At 43.9% G+C, this 15,086-nt stretch overlaps 2 long non-coding RNA genes across 12 annotated transcripts; one reads left to right on the top strand and one right to left on the bottom strand.

Annotated features, from left to right (window-relative positions):
* Positions 1-1,230: 1,230 nt before the first annotated feature.
* On the bottom strand, positions 1,231-6,744 carry LOC136533257 (uncharacterized). 11 transcript variants are annotated; one of them, XR_010778419.1, is made up of 13 exons: positions 6,606-6,744; positions 6,350-6,477; positions 6,139-6,268; positions 6,008-6,065; positions 5,874-5,929; positions 5,163-5,718; positions 4,958-5,068; positions 4,823-4,884; positions 4,596-4,650; positions 4,262-4,306; positions 3,884-3,957; positions 3,714-3,776; positions 1,231-3,037 (listed from the first exon to the last, which is right to left on the bottom strand). It is a non-coding gene; the product is annotated as an uncharacterized lncRNA (long non-coding RNA). The 11 variants fall into 11 exon arrangements; XR_010778425.1 differs by lacking the exon at positions 1,231-3,037 and adding an exon at positions 3,061-3,529; XR_010778428.1 differs by lacking the exon at positions 1,231-3,037 and having other exon boundaries at positions 3,061-3,776; positions 5,163-5,198; positions 5,501-5,718.
* Positions 6,745-12,302: 5,558 nt separating this feature from the next.
* LOC136533256 (uncharacterized) lies at positions 12,303-13,207 on the top strand. Its single transcript, XR_010778417.1, has 4 exons — positions 12,303-12,608; positions 12,710-12,805; positions 12,996-13,043; positions 13,133-13,207. It is a non-coding gene; the product is annotated as an uncharacterized lncRNA (long non-coding RNA).
* Positions 13,208-15,086: the final 1,879 nt, after the last annotated feature.

Raw genomic sequence — 15,086 nt, 5'->3', positions numbered from 1 at the left:
TCTAACTGACGACGACACCATTCCAGTGTCTCCCCTTCCTGCAGGTACACCCGACGCTGCTGCCCCCTTCCAGTTGGTGCCTCTGGCACCATCTCTGGCACGCGCAGGCATGCCGGCGTCCAGGGCCCCGGTGCTGCCAGCGCCCTCCACCCCGGCACCACCGGCTGTGTCCCGGGGGTCCCCGGCGTCCTCTGTACAGGCGCCCCTTGTACAGGCGCCCCCTATGCAGGCGCCGGCTCCACCCATCATCCACGTCTATAGCCAGCGCGCTCCCCCCCCCCGGTGATTGCGCCTCAAAAGCCGCCTATTATTCATGTCTACAGCAAGCATGCTCCTGCTCCTGCCCCGCCACCCGAGCGCTCGGCAGGAGCGCCTCCTCGACGTTCCAGCATGGTCCCCTCTCCACCTCGCTATGTCAAGAGCGATCCTCCGGTTCCTGCTGGTGCTGTTTCCATTCCGCCGGTCGCCAACTCCCACGGCATGGCGACCCATGGAAAAACAGGGTACCGACAGCCTCGCCTCGCCTTGCAAGATGCCCTTGTTGATCCTCATTAGCGCCAGGCCATGGAAGATGAATATGCGGCTCTTCAGGACAACCACACCTGGGACCTCGTCCCCCGCCCCACCAAGGCCAATGTTGTTACTAGAAAATGGATTTTCAAACACATGTTCCATGCCGATGGCTCATTGGAGAGATACAAGGCTCGTTGGGTACTTCGGGGATTCACTCAACGCCCCGGTGTTGATTATGATGAAACTTTCAGCCCGGTTGTCAAGCCAGCCACTGTTCAGACAGTCATCACGGTGGCACACTCCAGGGATTGGCCGATTCATCAACTTGACGTGAAGAATGCTTTCCTCCACGGGACTCTTTCGAAACAGTATACTACTCTCAGCCTACTGGGTTCGCTGATCCTGCACTTCCAGATCATGTCTGTAGATTCAACAAATCCCTCTACGGCTTGAAGCAAGCCCCGCGGCCTGGTACAGCCGCTTTGCCTCCTTTCTGATCTCTCTGGGGTTCACTGAAGCCAAGTCAGACACATCTCTCTTCATATTCAGCCGTGGCACCGAGACAGTCTACTTGCTCTTATATGTGGATGACATTGTCCTTACGGCTTCATCTCAGCAACTCCTTCACCGTGTCATTGCTTGCTCTGAAAAAGGAGTTCGCCATGAAAGATCTTGGACCCCTACATCACTTCCTGGCGTTGCAGTTTCAGCCGCCACAGGGATTCTGTTCTCCTTTCACAGCGTCAGTACACTCTGGAACTACTTGCTCGCCATGGCATGAGTGACTGCAAGCCTTGCTCCACTCCATTTGACACTTGTGCAAAGGTACCAGCTGATGCCGGCCCCCGTCTGTTGCTGATCCCACTGCTTATCGCAACCTTGTGGGTGCCCTCCAGTACCTCACCTTCACCAGCCCGACATTGCCTATGCCGTCCAACAAGTGTGCCTTCATATGCATGATCCGCGGGAAACTCACCTTGTCGCTGCCAAGCGGTCCTTCACTATCTTCAGGGCACCCTCAGCCATGGTCTGGTCATTCCCCGAACAGCCCCAACACAGCTCCGTGTCTACACCGACGTTGATTGGGGCCGGCTGCCCGGACACCCGCCGCTCCACCTCCGGCTACGCCGTCTTTCTCGGAGGCAACCTGGTCTCCTGGTCCTCCAAGCGGCAGCCCATTGTCTCTCGGTCCAGCGCCGAGGCAGAGTACCGGGCTGTTGCCAACGGCGTCGCTGAAGCCACTTGGCTGCGGCAACTGCTCCAGGAACTTCACCATCCCCTGGACTCCGCATGCCTCATCTACTGCGACAATGTCAGCGCCTGCTACCTCTCCACCAACCCCGTTCAACATCAGCACACCAAGCACGTGGAAATCGACCTTCACTTCGTCCGTGAACGTGTCGCCATGGGTGCAGTCCGGGTTCTTCATGTGCCCACCACGTCGCAATTCGCCGATGTCTTCACCAAGGGGCTCCCTTCCTCTGTCTTCATGGATTTTCGCTCCAGTCTAAACGTTCGCTCCACCGACGATCTGACTGCGGGGGTTGTTAGAATTAATTGCTATTTACTTTTAATCACCTAGCTACTTGTGTAATCTCCTAGCTTAATCTCCTAGCTAGCTGTGCTGAGTTAATGCCCAGCTGGCCCCTTGGGGTTCAGCTGGCCTCTTGGGACTCGGTTGGCCCTTTGGGTCACCCTCCTCCTCTCTTTTTATATGTAATCTCTTCTGTAAACTCAATACAAGGAATCTAAGCCTGTTAGGCTATTGTCTATCAAATCAATTGGTACTGGTTAGGATTAGATAGCAATAACCAAAAACGGTAATCCTATGTATGAATCCAAAAATTTAATCCACCTAATTGACAGTGTGAGTTAATTACAATCTCATTGGTATTAGGCAAAAGGAAAAAGTTGAAATTGTTATATTCATGCAGTTAACATCGTATGTCCTCCAAGAACATAATCTTTTGTTCATCTAATGAAGTGATTCATGGTTTTGCGAAGAAAGGTATAATGTAGTTAACCAGGAAATTTAATAAAAGGGATGACCAGGCAAATGTATCTCTAAGGACAAGAAGCACAATATAGCTGAGGTAGTAAAGAAGCAAGGTTGAGACAAACTTTTGACATTCAGTTTATGATGTGTCTATCATGGGGAATGAAAGGTTCTTTCTTATAGGAAAAGGTACTTCCATCTATATATTATCAGAGGGAATATGAGTGACAGGTGGTGTAGACATTGAAATGGCAAAAGCCCAATTAGCCATTTAACTCGATCATGTGAAGCTAAGAAATTGCATGCTGTAGCCCAATATTAGAACCAAGTACTCAACAAAAAACTACCTGATGCAGAAACCGTAAGCGACGAGGATGCCATGTTTCATGGAGAAGAGGTGATGCTGCGGCTTAAAGATAGATGATCGAATACCTTGGGAAGGTGTGGTCCTCTCCCTCCATCGCTGAGTGTTTCCTGTGTAGGGGTGTACCTTGTGTATGGAGTTCTAAGAGATGGGAGTAGGTAGGCCTGAATTGAGTGAGACAAAACGAATAAACACATTTCCAAACATACTCTGCATTTATTTTTGTGTTCATCATCAAAAGTACAGATCAAACAATTTGTCCATAGCCCAGCGGCAAAAGAACCTAAACAAACAGTCTAAGCAGCAAAACCTTTTGAAGGAAGCAATGCCATTGGCTTGCTATATCTTCACACCTCTCTGAATCACATTGCCTAATAGCAGACAGCAATAAATGTCAATTCAGTAGCTCTGGCTGCCAGAGAAAGAGACGCACAAGCTACCTTTTTTAACAAAACTAATCCCTGGAAATTATAGTCCACGACAAGAAACCCATACATATTTTGTACTCCTAGGTACGATACTACCTGCAGGGCAGCCAGTTCATATGCACGGGCATGATCTGACTGCACAGGAATCCAAACGAAAATGGTCTATAGAACCTGAATGAAACCTGGCAGCGGCAACTCAATCTCCACCCCGCACATGACAGGCCCATCCTCAGGAATTTCACAAACCAAAGACACATAGAGTAAAGAACAAAGAAATCAGTAATCAGACACTCGATGCGCAGCCGCTAAGAACAAAAAACTTAAGCAACTCAATGAAATCAGACACACCAGACCACACTGCAAGCCTAAAAGACAGGGAGGAAAACAAAGCAGCTGAGGGAAAGAAACTCACCGAATCTAGCTGATCTGTTCAATTCGATTTCCTGGAAACAACACCTCCCTCTCATTGGCCACCCTGCAGCATAGAGCACAAAGAAAATTTAAGTACAGAAATCTGAGCCATCAATTCGTTACACTAATTGTAATGGCAGGGAAATTTGGGGTCTATTGTTAGGGAGTTACCGCTTAAGTAGCCCTGAACAGTATGGGCAAAACCTTGGAAAACATAGACCACTTAATGCGATAGATCACATCTCCTAGCAAAAACATAGAATCCAATTAATAAACAATTTCATGTCTTCACACTGCAGGAGTAGAAGGCAATGAGTATCAACCTACAGATTCTGCTAAGCCAAATAGAAAATTATCAACCATAAGTTTTGAGCTCATTTTTTAGATAACATCAGCCAAGCAGAGATCTGCGATCTGACCTACTCATATGTTTTTTTATTACAAAATCATCAAAAAGAATCAGCACTCTGCTCTCATAGTATAGCCCAACTATTCTCTGGAGTAAAAAACCAACAACCCCCAAGTTGTTAAGAGTTTTTTTTTTGTAACCTTTTTCTGCCGTTGTGGATATCAGAAGCTCATTTTCCAATAGTTCTGCAAAAATCACCGATTTTCAGTAATGCATAAAGAATGAGCAATACAAAAAAATCAGAGGAAAGTACTCTTGCTTAACAACAAAATTGTGGATCATCAATAATCACAATGTGTAGACCTTCTCAAACATCAGACAACATAAATCTTAGATACCAATGTCAATTTCAGTTTCATATATACTGGAAGGCAAAACCAAACTTATATATGATTTTACATCCCCAAAAAAGAATCCATAAATCCATTCCTGCCTTGGCATCCTATTGGCAAAGAGACATAGGGAAACACATACTTGACCCAGAATTTGGATGCTGATCGCTTTCAGGACTCGTACAGGAAGACCTTTCCTACACGAAAATGTAGTTAAGAACAATAGCTCCTGCACTAACTACAAAACTCTAAACCCATGATCCCTAAGATCGCTTCCTAGGAAGCCGTGCCAGGGAGTTCTATTATGGGGAAAAGGATAGAAGGAACATATATTATTTTGTTTAGTCACCAACAATGAAATTAAGATACCTGAGCAATTCACAGGTGGATGAAGCTATGCCCATGTCCAATGCACTTGTTTATATAAATTTCTATATAATCATATCAACCATTACATTAGGGCTATGAAACATGAAAACTTGAACATAACTGTGAAAATTGTACCTATTATATTGCGAGAGCTGTGGACATGTGCTGCATTATTTCCTTATAAGTATTTGAGGGCAGTTTTTTTTAGGAGCACATACGCGCTATGCCGCAGCTGCACACTACAGCCTGCAGAAATACAGTGAGGGAGAAAGGACAGTAAAGATATGCATGGACAGTAGACCTATCACATATACAAACATGGTCATATAAAACGTTTTACCTCATTTTGGTCATAAACAGATTGTGTGACATGATCCTGTAAACACACAGGAACTTTAGGTCCAATATTTACGAAGAAATAAATAATTTCAGTTATATGGAAACAATTCTAAACTGCAAAAACATGGGATGGACTGCATGATTGGTGGACAGTATAGGTTATATTCTTGCACAAGAAGACTGGAAAACGGAATTCCACAGTAGCTAGCTCACTGCTGTGGAAACAAGAGCAGTGGCACTGTGCTAATGCACTCGACATCCGAATTAGAAGAAATGACATGTCTAACTTTGGAAGCATCATTGAGTACAAAACAAGAGAACAACGCCCATTTACCATACCAATATGGTCTGACCATGAGAACTTCAGGCTGATAGATGGGAAATCAAGGCTCCAAAAGTAATTCAGTAAGTCAAAACTGTACAAACTTTGAAATGTGATGCAAAAATAAATTTAGATTTCGAATTCAGCTACTGCGAATGTATATGAGACTGGGAATCTTGCTAATCCCACAACTTTTAATGTGTCATTTGTGTGCTGAAATGTGCATCTCCAGTTCCTGCAGACACATTGGATAGATCAACTTAGGAAAGGAGAGGCATGTCAGAATTTTTGATAGCACTGAATAATTTCTAACACGGTTTGGAAGGCATAGAGGGATCTAAAATATAGGATTCACATGGGAAACCATTAGCATGTCAAGAAATGGTGTACCTATATACAAGCATGAAAACATACAAATATTCGTTAGTGGGTGGGAGCTTTGTAGCCTGCAATGAACCAAATATTTTAGATTAGGTAATGTATGGAAGGAAAATTATAATGAAGAGGAAAATCAGATGCATCACCAAGTACTACCCGAGGAGCAATGATTTTAGAAAAGTTTGGCCTGTAGGTAGTCAGTTGCTGTAAATGATTTTTTTAGTCAAATATCTTACTTAAAACTGAAACAACCCTCAGACCACATGGAAATAGGTACCTGCAGGTCATCACAAGAATAACCTCACTGCAAAAATAATGCCGGTTGCATGCGAACAACACTACGGGGGCCTGCACAAATGTTATAGCAAAGAAGCAAAGCACAGGGAGAGGTATTCCAAGAAGCGTCTCTGTGCGAACACAAATAGTAAGATTTGTGGTCCAACATTGAAAGACATGAAAGCTTATTAAGGATGAGGCAACAAACGAACCTCATGATGGCCTTCGTATAGTGAAAACAAATTCTTGCAATAGAAAGATGGTGGAACCAGAACTAAGATATAGAGGACCATATAGCATACGGTTTCCATGAGTCAAAACATAACAAATTAACTGCTGCCTGCCAAGCAGAAAAAAATAAGTAAACCCAATTAACATTGGGGATGATTGACTTGAAGCTCCAAAGCTGTACGCAGCATTAGTAACGTGGTGCAGCACAAAAGAGAAAAATGAATTGTACCAGCATACCTCCATCAGCCGCAACCCCACCGTGCGTCGCCTGGAAGGCATGCAGGGTCCATGGCCACCGCGCACCGACAGGGCCTGCTCGGCCGCGTCGTGGCCGGGGACGGCAGCTGTTGGAGCCCCCTCCCCCCGCCCCCCCCCCCCCCCCCCCCCCCTGCCGGGGACGGCGACCCGCTACACCGGCGCAGCACCCGGCGGGAGCGGCCGTCGCCCCACCCTTGAGGCGCGAGGAGGGAGGGGCGTGGAGGAGGAGGAGGCTGGCCACCGCCGAGGGGAGGGAGCGAGCGAGCGAAGACGAGAAAGAGACGAGTGGGAGAGAAGTTTCCTGAGTGAGAAGCAGAAGCCGGAGTATATATTTGCTCAACCGGATTCGAATGAAAAGCAGCAGAAGCTGGTAGAATCCACCGAGAGCGACAAGGAGCTGCAAGAAGTAGATTCTACCGAAGTGTATACAAGCAACAGGGCCAGACGACGGAAGATCGGATGGCTGTGGCTATTTCGGGCGACGTGGACGTGGTTTGTCCATTTCTGACCGAGGAGCCAACGATGAATATAGAGTTAATGTGTTCTACAAGCTCAAGATCACTGAGGTGCTCTCCTTCTCTTGTGCTGAAATGATTGAACCAATTTGCTTCATGCTCTGAATGTTCAGGGCTGATGAGAGTTGATTCCAGTTGTATGATGTGACATGTGCACATGTTATGCAATAGCGTTAATTTCTGGGCAAGAATTTATTATGCAGTGGTGTTAAGGCCTTGTAGGATCCTAACTTTTCTTTGATTCCTTTGCTAATTCGATGCAGTTTGATAAGGCCATACTTACTATGCTCTAATTTTTGCATGCCGTGTTGTTTGGTAGCTTTAGAATCTGACGACAACAATGAAACACTCTGTAGTCTGCAATCTACCGGCAATCATGAGTTAGGCTGTTATACTTTGTAGTAAATTAATTATTTCTTGTTTAGGTTAATACTTACTCGATGTTGTTCGAAATAGGCTTGCCGTGATTTGCTCACCACCAACCCCTACCCTGCTTGCCGTCAACCCCTAACCAGCCAACACCAATATTAGAACTGTTGCTACCTGGTTCAGGTCATTTGATTTGAATTCTTTTTTTCTTGTGTTTGTGCAGAAAGTACACATGGCCGGGATCATTAGGCATTACAAGCTCCTCAAAATGGTTGCTGAGCAAGGAGTGGAATTTCATTCAAATGTACTCAACCTTTGCGTGCCTATTCTGAATTTAGGCTAATGCATGGAGATGGAGAGTGTTTCTACAGGAGCTTCATATTTTCCTACCTTGTAAGTGTCCTCCTTCCTTTGCCTTTGAATAAAATTTATGTATAGTGGTTAACACAATAGTTCATGACACTCTAAAACAGGAGCAAGTTCTTCATAGGCAGGATACACATGAGGAACACCGTCTTCTTTCTCCTCTTGCCGTGTTTTGGGTACCAGTCACTAGCCCAGTGCCCATTCTGGTACGGTATTTCTTTCTCCTCTTGTCGTGTTTTGGGTAAGGAACTCGTGCAACTTTAGTTGGCCATATGTTTACTCAGCTGGCTACACATTCGTTTATGCAACAGAGTTGGGTTTGGGAAATGTGTTAGTACCCCCAGATGAACTGTTCTCATTTTTTATCTTTTTGCTTTGTGTGCACATTACTGTTTTCCTCTTCGCAACCCAGCATTAGCTGATTCAGCAGTTTCTTAGATACTACGACTTATTTAATGGGTTATATTTTTCGTTTAGGTTCGATTAGGTTGGCATGATGCTGGTACAATTTTACAACATGTTGGCATAGGTTCAAATTTGAATTTATTGGAAAGTATCAATCTAATGCTAATAAAAATACATGCTCAGATAAGTTCATCTTCATGGAGCACCAATAATACGATATAATTAGAGAAATAAAGAGATGATGCTTCTTCCCTACACCAATATAATGCACCCATGCTGCTTTGTTTGGTCCTCTGATGAAATCACTAATGTTTTGTTTCTCCTACTTGCTTATAAATATTTTCTTTCTCAACTACTATCCTATAGCTATTGCTTACTGGTAGAAGCTGCACAGACAAGTGTTATGTTGGTCAACTACTATCCTCCGACGACGGCAGCAAGCTCAAGATGCTGCTACTCAACTGCGGTTATCCACGCTATTTGCCCTCTTCCTTTCCTAGGACGGAAGCCTGAACTGGTATGACACCAATCTCTGCCCTACTCAGCTGCCATAAGACCATCGTATCATTTTCTTGCTATTTCTTCTTATTAGCTTGGTAATAATCTCTCCTGGTTTGCAATCTAATTTACTGGTGTTGAGAACGGATGGGTTGCTTTGGGTTTTAGTAGGATCTGAGATATGGTGGGCACCATTTGTTTACTCGCCCACATGTCGTTTGATGAAATGTCTCACCTAATAAACAAATAAACAAGTGAACCTTGTATCTTGGTTTATAGGCCTATCTTACTTTTCTATGGCCCTTAGTACACACGGTGGCCTCAAAAAAAAAGTTAACAACTGTGTGCAATCACACCACTTGATCAACAAAGTACAGTAAGAAAATCATATCACAAAAGGGGCTTTCTAGCTGATGGAGAGAGCTTGAGAAGATGTGGTATAACCATATAAGCAGCAGTTCTTTTTGTTTGGCATGTGCTGTAGGTCATTTTTGGGGATTTTGGGGACACACTCTATTGGGTGAATCAAGTAATGTGAGTGTCTTATAATCTCTAAAAGTACTTATTATCCCTCTAATTATTTTGACACTGCTTTGGAAAAAGGGTTGGTTTTTACTCGTCATTGAATTGTTGGAGGTGTTACTGCTGCCTCTCTGCTTGCAAATATATGCTTTTGTGCTCAAGTGTTACTTCTGAATGTTCTATTGCTAAGTTGATTTTTTTACTATTAGGATGGGAGCAGTGACTGGATCTAATTGCTACAATTATGTTGTTACCATGCAGTTGGCATCACTTCCAACAAGCATTCTATAAGAGGAAGGAAGCTATTAGTTTCATGTGATACAACTGATGCTGAAAATGATGCACCTCAGGTGGCCCCTAGCATCCCCTCTGATCTGCAGGTAGAGTTCTTGGTTAAATATAGACTGAATCAAGTAATATGAGTGCTGACACTACTTGATCCTATGACTTCTAAATTCTGATCCCGTGAATTCCCATGGTTTCAACATGGCGTGTTATATGTCTGGTTCTTACAATTTGCTAAATGTTTTAGGTGCACGTACATTGGCTTTACCAGAAGCGTGGTGGTGTACTGGACTTCCAGATTCAGTTGGTTACCATACACATTTTTTATTATGTCTATGATTTGCGATTGGGGCCGTTAGATTAAGGCATGTAGCTGGTGGGTTATGAACAAAAGAGAATTACTGATAAAATTTTCTGTACAAGGTGTGGTCATTTGTTAGTGGTGCTGACTTGAGAACTAATACAAGTATTTGTTCATTCTCATCTGTGATCTCTTGTTGGAAACAAATAATATCACACTGTTGTCTCGCAAGGGCACACTCTACTGATCGATTCTGGGTTCTGCTGTAGGAGTATTCAGGTACTGAAACAGCGAGTAGATAGGCTGCAGGTACAAGAGTTGGTTGCCTGGTTCAGCATTATTTCGTACCAGTGAAGCTGACGCATCTTAATTGCTTCTGACCAAATGTGCAGCAGTACTATATCAAATTCTTTCTGTCATTCATAATATGATTTTGTCTTGCATATATTTTGGATATGAGGACAAGTGGAGAAGCACTAGCATTCATTGGATTTGAGGATCAGGATAATGTCAAACTGCAGAAGCAAGCAAGTACCTTGATAGAGGAATATTTTTAGTCATTATTTATAACGGATCAATTGCAATTTGCAAATATTGTCCATAACATTTTTTTTTCTATTGGGTTGTTTTTACGTGTATCCCTAAAATACAGTTATGGCATTAGTACGAGCACTATACTAGTAAATCTAGGAGCTATAACTCTGCAACACAGTGATTAGAGAGAGGAAATCAGCACAGGGGCAATACCAGACGTGTCCGGTAGGTATACCGGACGTGTCTGGTATTTACGGTTTCTGCAGAACAGCCCCAAACTTGCTCCTTTCGATTTCACTCTTCAATCCAAGTTGCAGGTACCTTCTAGGGTTAGTATAATACATGAGAACCTGCACACTTGAACAAATGCCACAAGTGGATCACAAATATCAAATGAGAGAAAATTGAGACACGATTTTTGTTTTACCTAAGTTCGGACTCCGTCGAGTCCTACTCTCTGTTGAGGGGGCTGCGAGCGACCCAGCAAAGGTCAGCTCTAGAGGACCCACGAAAGTCAACTCTAGCCGGAGTCTTTTTCAACTCCTTGCTCTCCAGCGATGCCTAGCCGTCTTGGACCGAAGAGTTCAAGAGTAACAAATGCGAATCATGAAAGAGACAATATGCACAAGTGCTCAAGTGGTGGCTTTCTCTCAATTTTGAATTTCTCTCAACCCACAAAGTTGATTTTACAAATTGGATCACACACTCACTAAGAGAGAGTTGGAGAGTGTTCTCAAGGCTCAAAAATGTGTATAGCAACCAACAGAATCAGCAGCCTCTAAAGGTGAAGGCTTGGGGGTATTTATAGCCCACACTCAAAAACTAGCCGTTGGAGCATACCGAACGTTATTTCTAGCACAGCACCAAGGTAGAGAGTTAAAAAGGCACGCGAGGCGTCGGAACTCCTGAGACTTGCTGGGATTTCTGACTCCTGGAACTCTCGACTCTTACCGGAACCTCCAACGAGCCAAACTCGAGAACACAGAAAAGGTTGCTATGATCAAGCCCACACCGGCTTGGTCATAGCAACCTTTTTAACAATTTATCCAATATATATTTGATCCTCCACCTCAATGTGACTATCATAGTTTGATTGGTATCTCAACTAAATGCATGTACTTTCTTCTTCGCCCTAGCTAGGTTTCTCGACCGTCAAGTCATCGCTTGTTCTTCACCCTTGCTTAGTACCTCGAAGTCTTTTCTTTCTATCTTTACCATATCAAGCCATCAAATCACACCTTATGTTGAATCATCTATCAAGCTCATAATCCATCCTTTCATTTGTCTTTTAATGTAGCAAGCTTCAAATATGAGACCATTTCATATGCAATCACTCATGTCTCATTAATTTCTCATCGTGCTTGCTTTATAATAAATCATAGAAATCCCACAATAAATAAGCCTTGCATGAATTATATTTGCATTGTTATCTTGTGTTTAAACTAGATTATTTATTCAACAACACATCATTTTGGCTTTATACAATTTAATCAAGTACATGTGAGTGTCCAACACTTAGCAAATAGGTTATATCTTTAATCACGTTGTCATTTAATCATCCAAAACCTACTAAAAGGTTAGATGTATTTTCATGCTTACTCCAAGGACGATTGTATTTTTGAGACAACGAGAGTATTATCTCTTATAAACATAACCCTCACTACCTATTCTATCTCATCCCATGGTGATTCACGTCATCAAGTAATATGAACCATCATATTCTTATGGTCATGTATATCCATCCATCCATTAGAACAAACGTGATGCCTGGTCCACAGGGCCACCGTCGCCCTCCTCTCCCCTTGGTGGCTTGGTCGCTACCGCTTTCCCTTCTCTCCCCACGCCTCGATGACCGCTAACCGACCCCTTCTCTCCTCTCGCTCCTACCTCCATCACCCAATAGGTCGCTGCTGGCATCCTGCTTCTCCCTTCGCCCCTGCCTCTTCCTCTACTCCACAGCTACCCACGCCTGCTACCAACTCGATGCCTTGTTGTTCCATCAATGGTCGCCCGAATACATCGCCACTGCCCTCCCCCTTCTCTCTTCTCTCCCCTTACCCCTACCCATTCCTCTTCCCCATGACGGCATTCATCATTGGGATGGTGTATATAGCCATATAGGTTCTCTTGACTACCCATGTGCGAGATCCTCTAGGTGCTTCAGCGTACAACGATTTCATACAGAAGGTAGGCCCCTCCTCGATTCAATTTGTGATGGAACGGCTGTTGTATCTTCCCACTATGCCCTATCTAATGTGAAGGATTGATTTGGTTGACCTTGGATGTAGATCAGGATGATCACTGCAGATGGAGGCCTTTCACCCAAAGGAGATCGCAGGTTGCTTATGTGTTTACATACTTTCCATCTCGCTGGTCAGCAGAAGGTATGAGAATGTGCTGAAGAAGATACTAAGAATACTTGCAAATGAAAATTTAATTTAAACCTATTTAGGCAACTGAGGATCGGAGTCGATAGAAACAAGCTTTTTCTTGACAATTCTCTAATTTCTATTTTGCTGATGCAACTAGCCTCAAGTTCTGCAGGCTTTATTAATTTTTGCTAATAAACAACAGGTGGATCAAATTTGTTTATATGATCTTTGGATTAAACTCAGCCCTCAGGTGGTATCAACACAACTTAGCTTTAGCTCCTGACAAAAAAACAAGGATTAATTAGAATTGACTAATGGGCTCTGAGTTTTGACAAGCAGCAATATGTTCTCCTAAGTGCTCAATTATCCATGTGAGATCCTATGGGTGGTTCAGACGACGATTTTGTGGAGAAGGTATGCTCCTCTACCCAATATTACTAACTAATAAGAATTCTATTGATTTCATTTTTCTATGTGGCCGTTGCTTGGGTACTCATATTGCAATACAATGCTATTATGTGCTTTCCTTATTTCTGTAGTTGCAGCTGGTAATTTGATGATGGCTTTGTTGCTATTGATTTTTTATTCCTAAACATTAACAATAATGGTAACAGAAAGAATTCATTTTTTTTTGAAACTGGTCGGCTCTCATGGCCTTGTATTATGACCATTGACCAACTGACTCAGCTAGTTCGGGAGTCACATGAGTGTTTACACAAATTGGGAGTGGTCCAGTCCAAACATGCGACTGTCCTGAATCCCAACTGAAGCCCAATCTTGCTAGCTCGTGCGCAGAAGAGTTATTACAGCGTGAAACAAGAGAAATCTCTGAACAAATAAAATGCTCCTGTAGAAACTTTCGAATATCACGGAAAAGATGGCCACCGGGTGCCAGGTCCAGGCTAGTGGACGTAGCAGCATCTCTCAGTAGACTGGAATCAACCTCCAGGATGATATGGGAGATACCAAAGCTTTCTGCTGTTTCCAACGCTTTCAGGCAGCCCACAGTCTCCGCCATCCGCGCACTCTGCAGGTAACCAGCATTTCGGGCTCCGTGTTCACCTTGCTTGGCGCTGAGGATTCAGGAGGCGGCCAATGAGTGGTGCCTGGCGGGGTACAGACACCTATTGTCGTTGCTCGCATTGCTGTGATGTCGATTAGGCTTTAGTCGCAAAATTAGTATTTCGCAAATCACAACCTCTTGGTGCCCAGCGGCGGAGCTGTAGCCTTAGTAATCAGTGGATTACTATTGCTACAATTTTGTATTTGACTTGTCTTTTCACTCCTGCTTAATGAATACCGTGCTCGTGCACGTTTCGGAAAAAAAAGGACGTGTTCACCTGTGTGATCCCTGATGATGAATCCCCACGCCCCCTTCTTGGTCTCCTGTACACATGCTCCATCAGTATTAATTTTCAAAATACCAGGAGGTGGCCGCGACCACTTTGGCTTTGGTTTATTTGCTGTTCTCTGCACTGGATTCGGGATGGATAGCATGTGGAGGAACTCCATAACTATCTGGCAAAACTGATCAACCGACTTTGGCCTCTCACCCGCATTTCTTCTATTTCTCTCATCCCACCATTTCCACAACAAGATAGTCACCTTTGTGGCCATGGAAGATTCAAGATTCAGGATCGCATGTACAAACTCCTTTGCTGATTGTGCTTCCAACAGTGAACAGTGCACTGATTCCAGCTGCTGCTGCCGCCAACATCCTCAAATTGGTTTGCATTTGAGGAAGCAACTAGTGAAGGGCGCGCGCCATCACACGCATGTGGGTCACATGTAAAATTTTAAATATGGAGAAAGTGTGTGCGGTGACTATAACAATATAAAGGGCAGACCCAGTGCCAGAGGCTCCCACATGAGTGGGATCTGGGAAAGGGAAAAACCGAGGTAAGCCTTCTCCCTGCAAATCTACGGAGAGGCTGCTTCGAACCCGCGACCTGGTGACTCAGTGAGACAGCTCTCACCACTGCACCAGGACTATAACAAAGTATATAGATATATATTTAGGATGTATATATTACACATGTTGAAGCCCCAGGATGATGCATAGATATAAATTACATGCATAGAGATATATTACATGTGCAGATGAGATCATGCAGCAGACAATAACTGATCCATGTAAATCCAGACCAAAAGAGAGATATAATCCAAAGGCAAAAGGACGAAGTAGTCAACCTGCAGAATGGAAGCAGAGGAGCATAAACCCCATACAGCACAGGTGTCTGGCACAATGGACACATGAAGTAAATTTGGGGGCACACCGGCACACACGCAATAG

This window comes from Miscanthus floridulus, unplaced genomic scaffold (assembly GCF_019320115.1).
Source record: "Miscanthus floridulus cultivar M001 unplaced genomic scaffold, ASM1932011v1 fs_831_1, whole genome shotgun sequence".
In the NCBI taxonomy this organism is placed as follows: domain Eukaryota; kingdom Viridiplantae; phylum Streptophyta; class Magnoliopsida; order Poales; family Poaceae; genus Miscanthus; species Miscanthus floridulus.
Note: the sequence above shows the minus strand (reverse complement) of the source record. Positions and strands in the feature narration are given on the sequence as shown.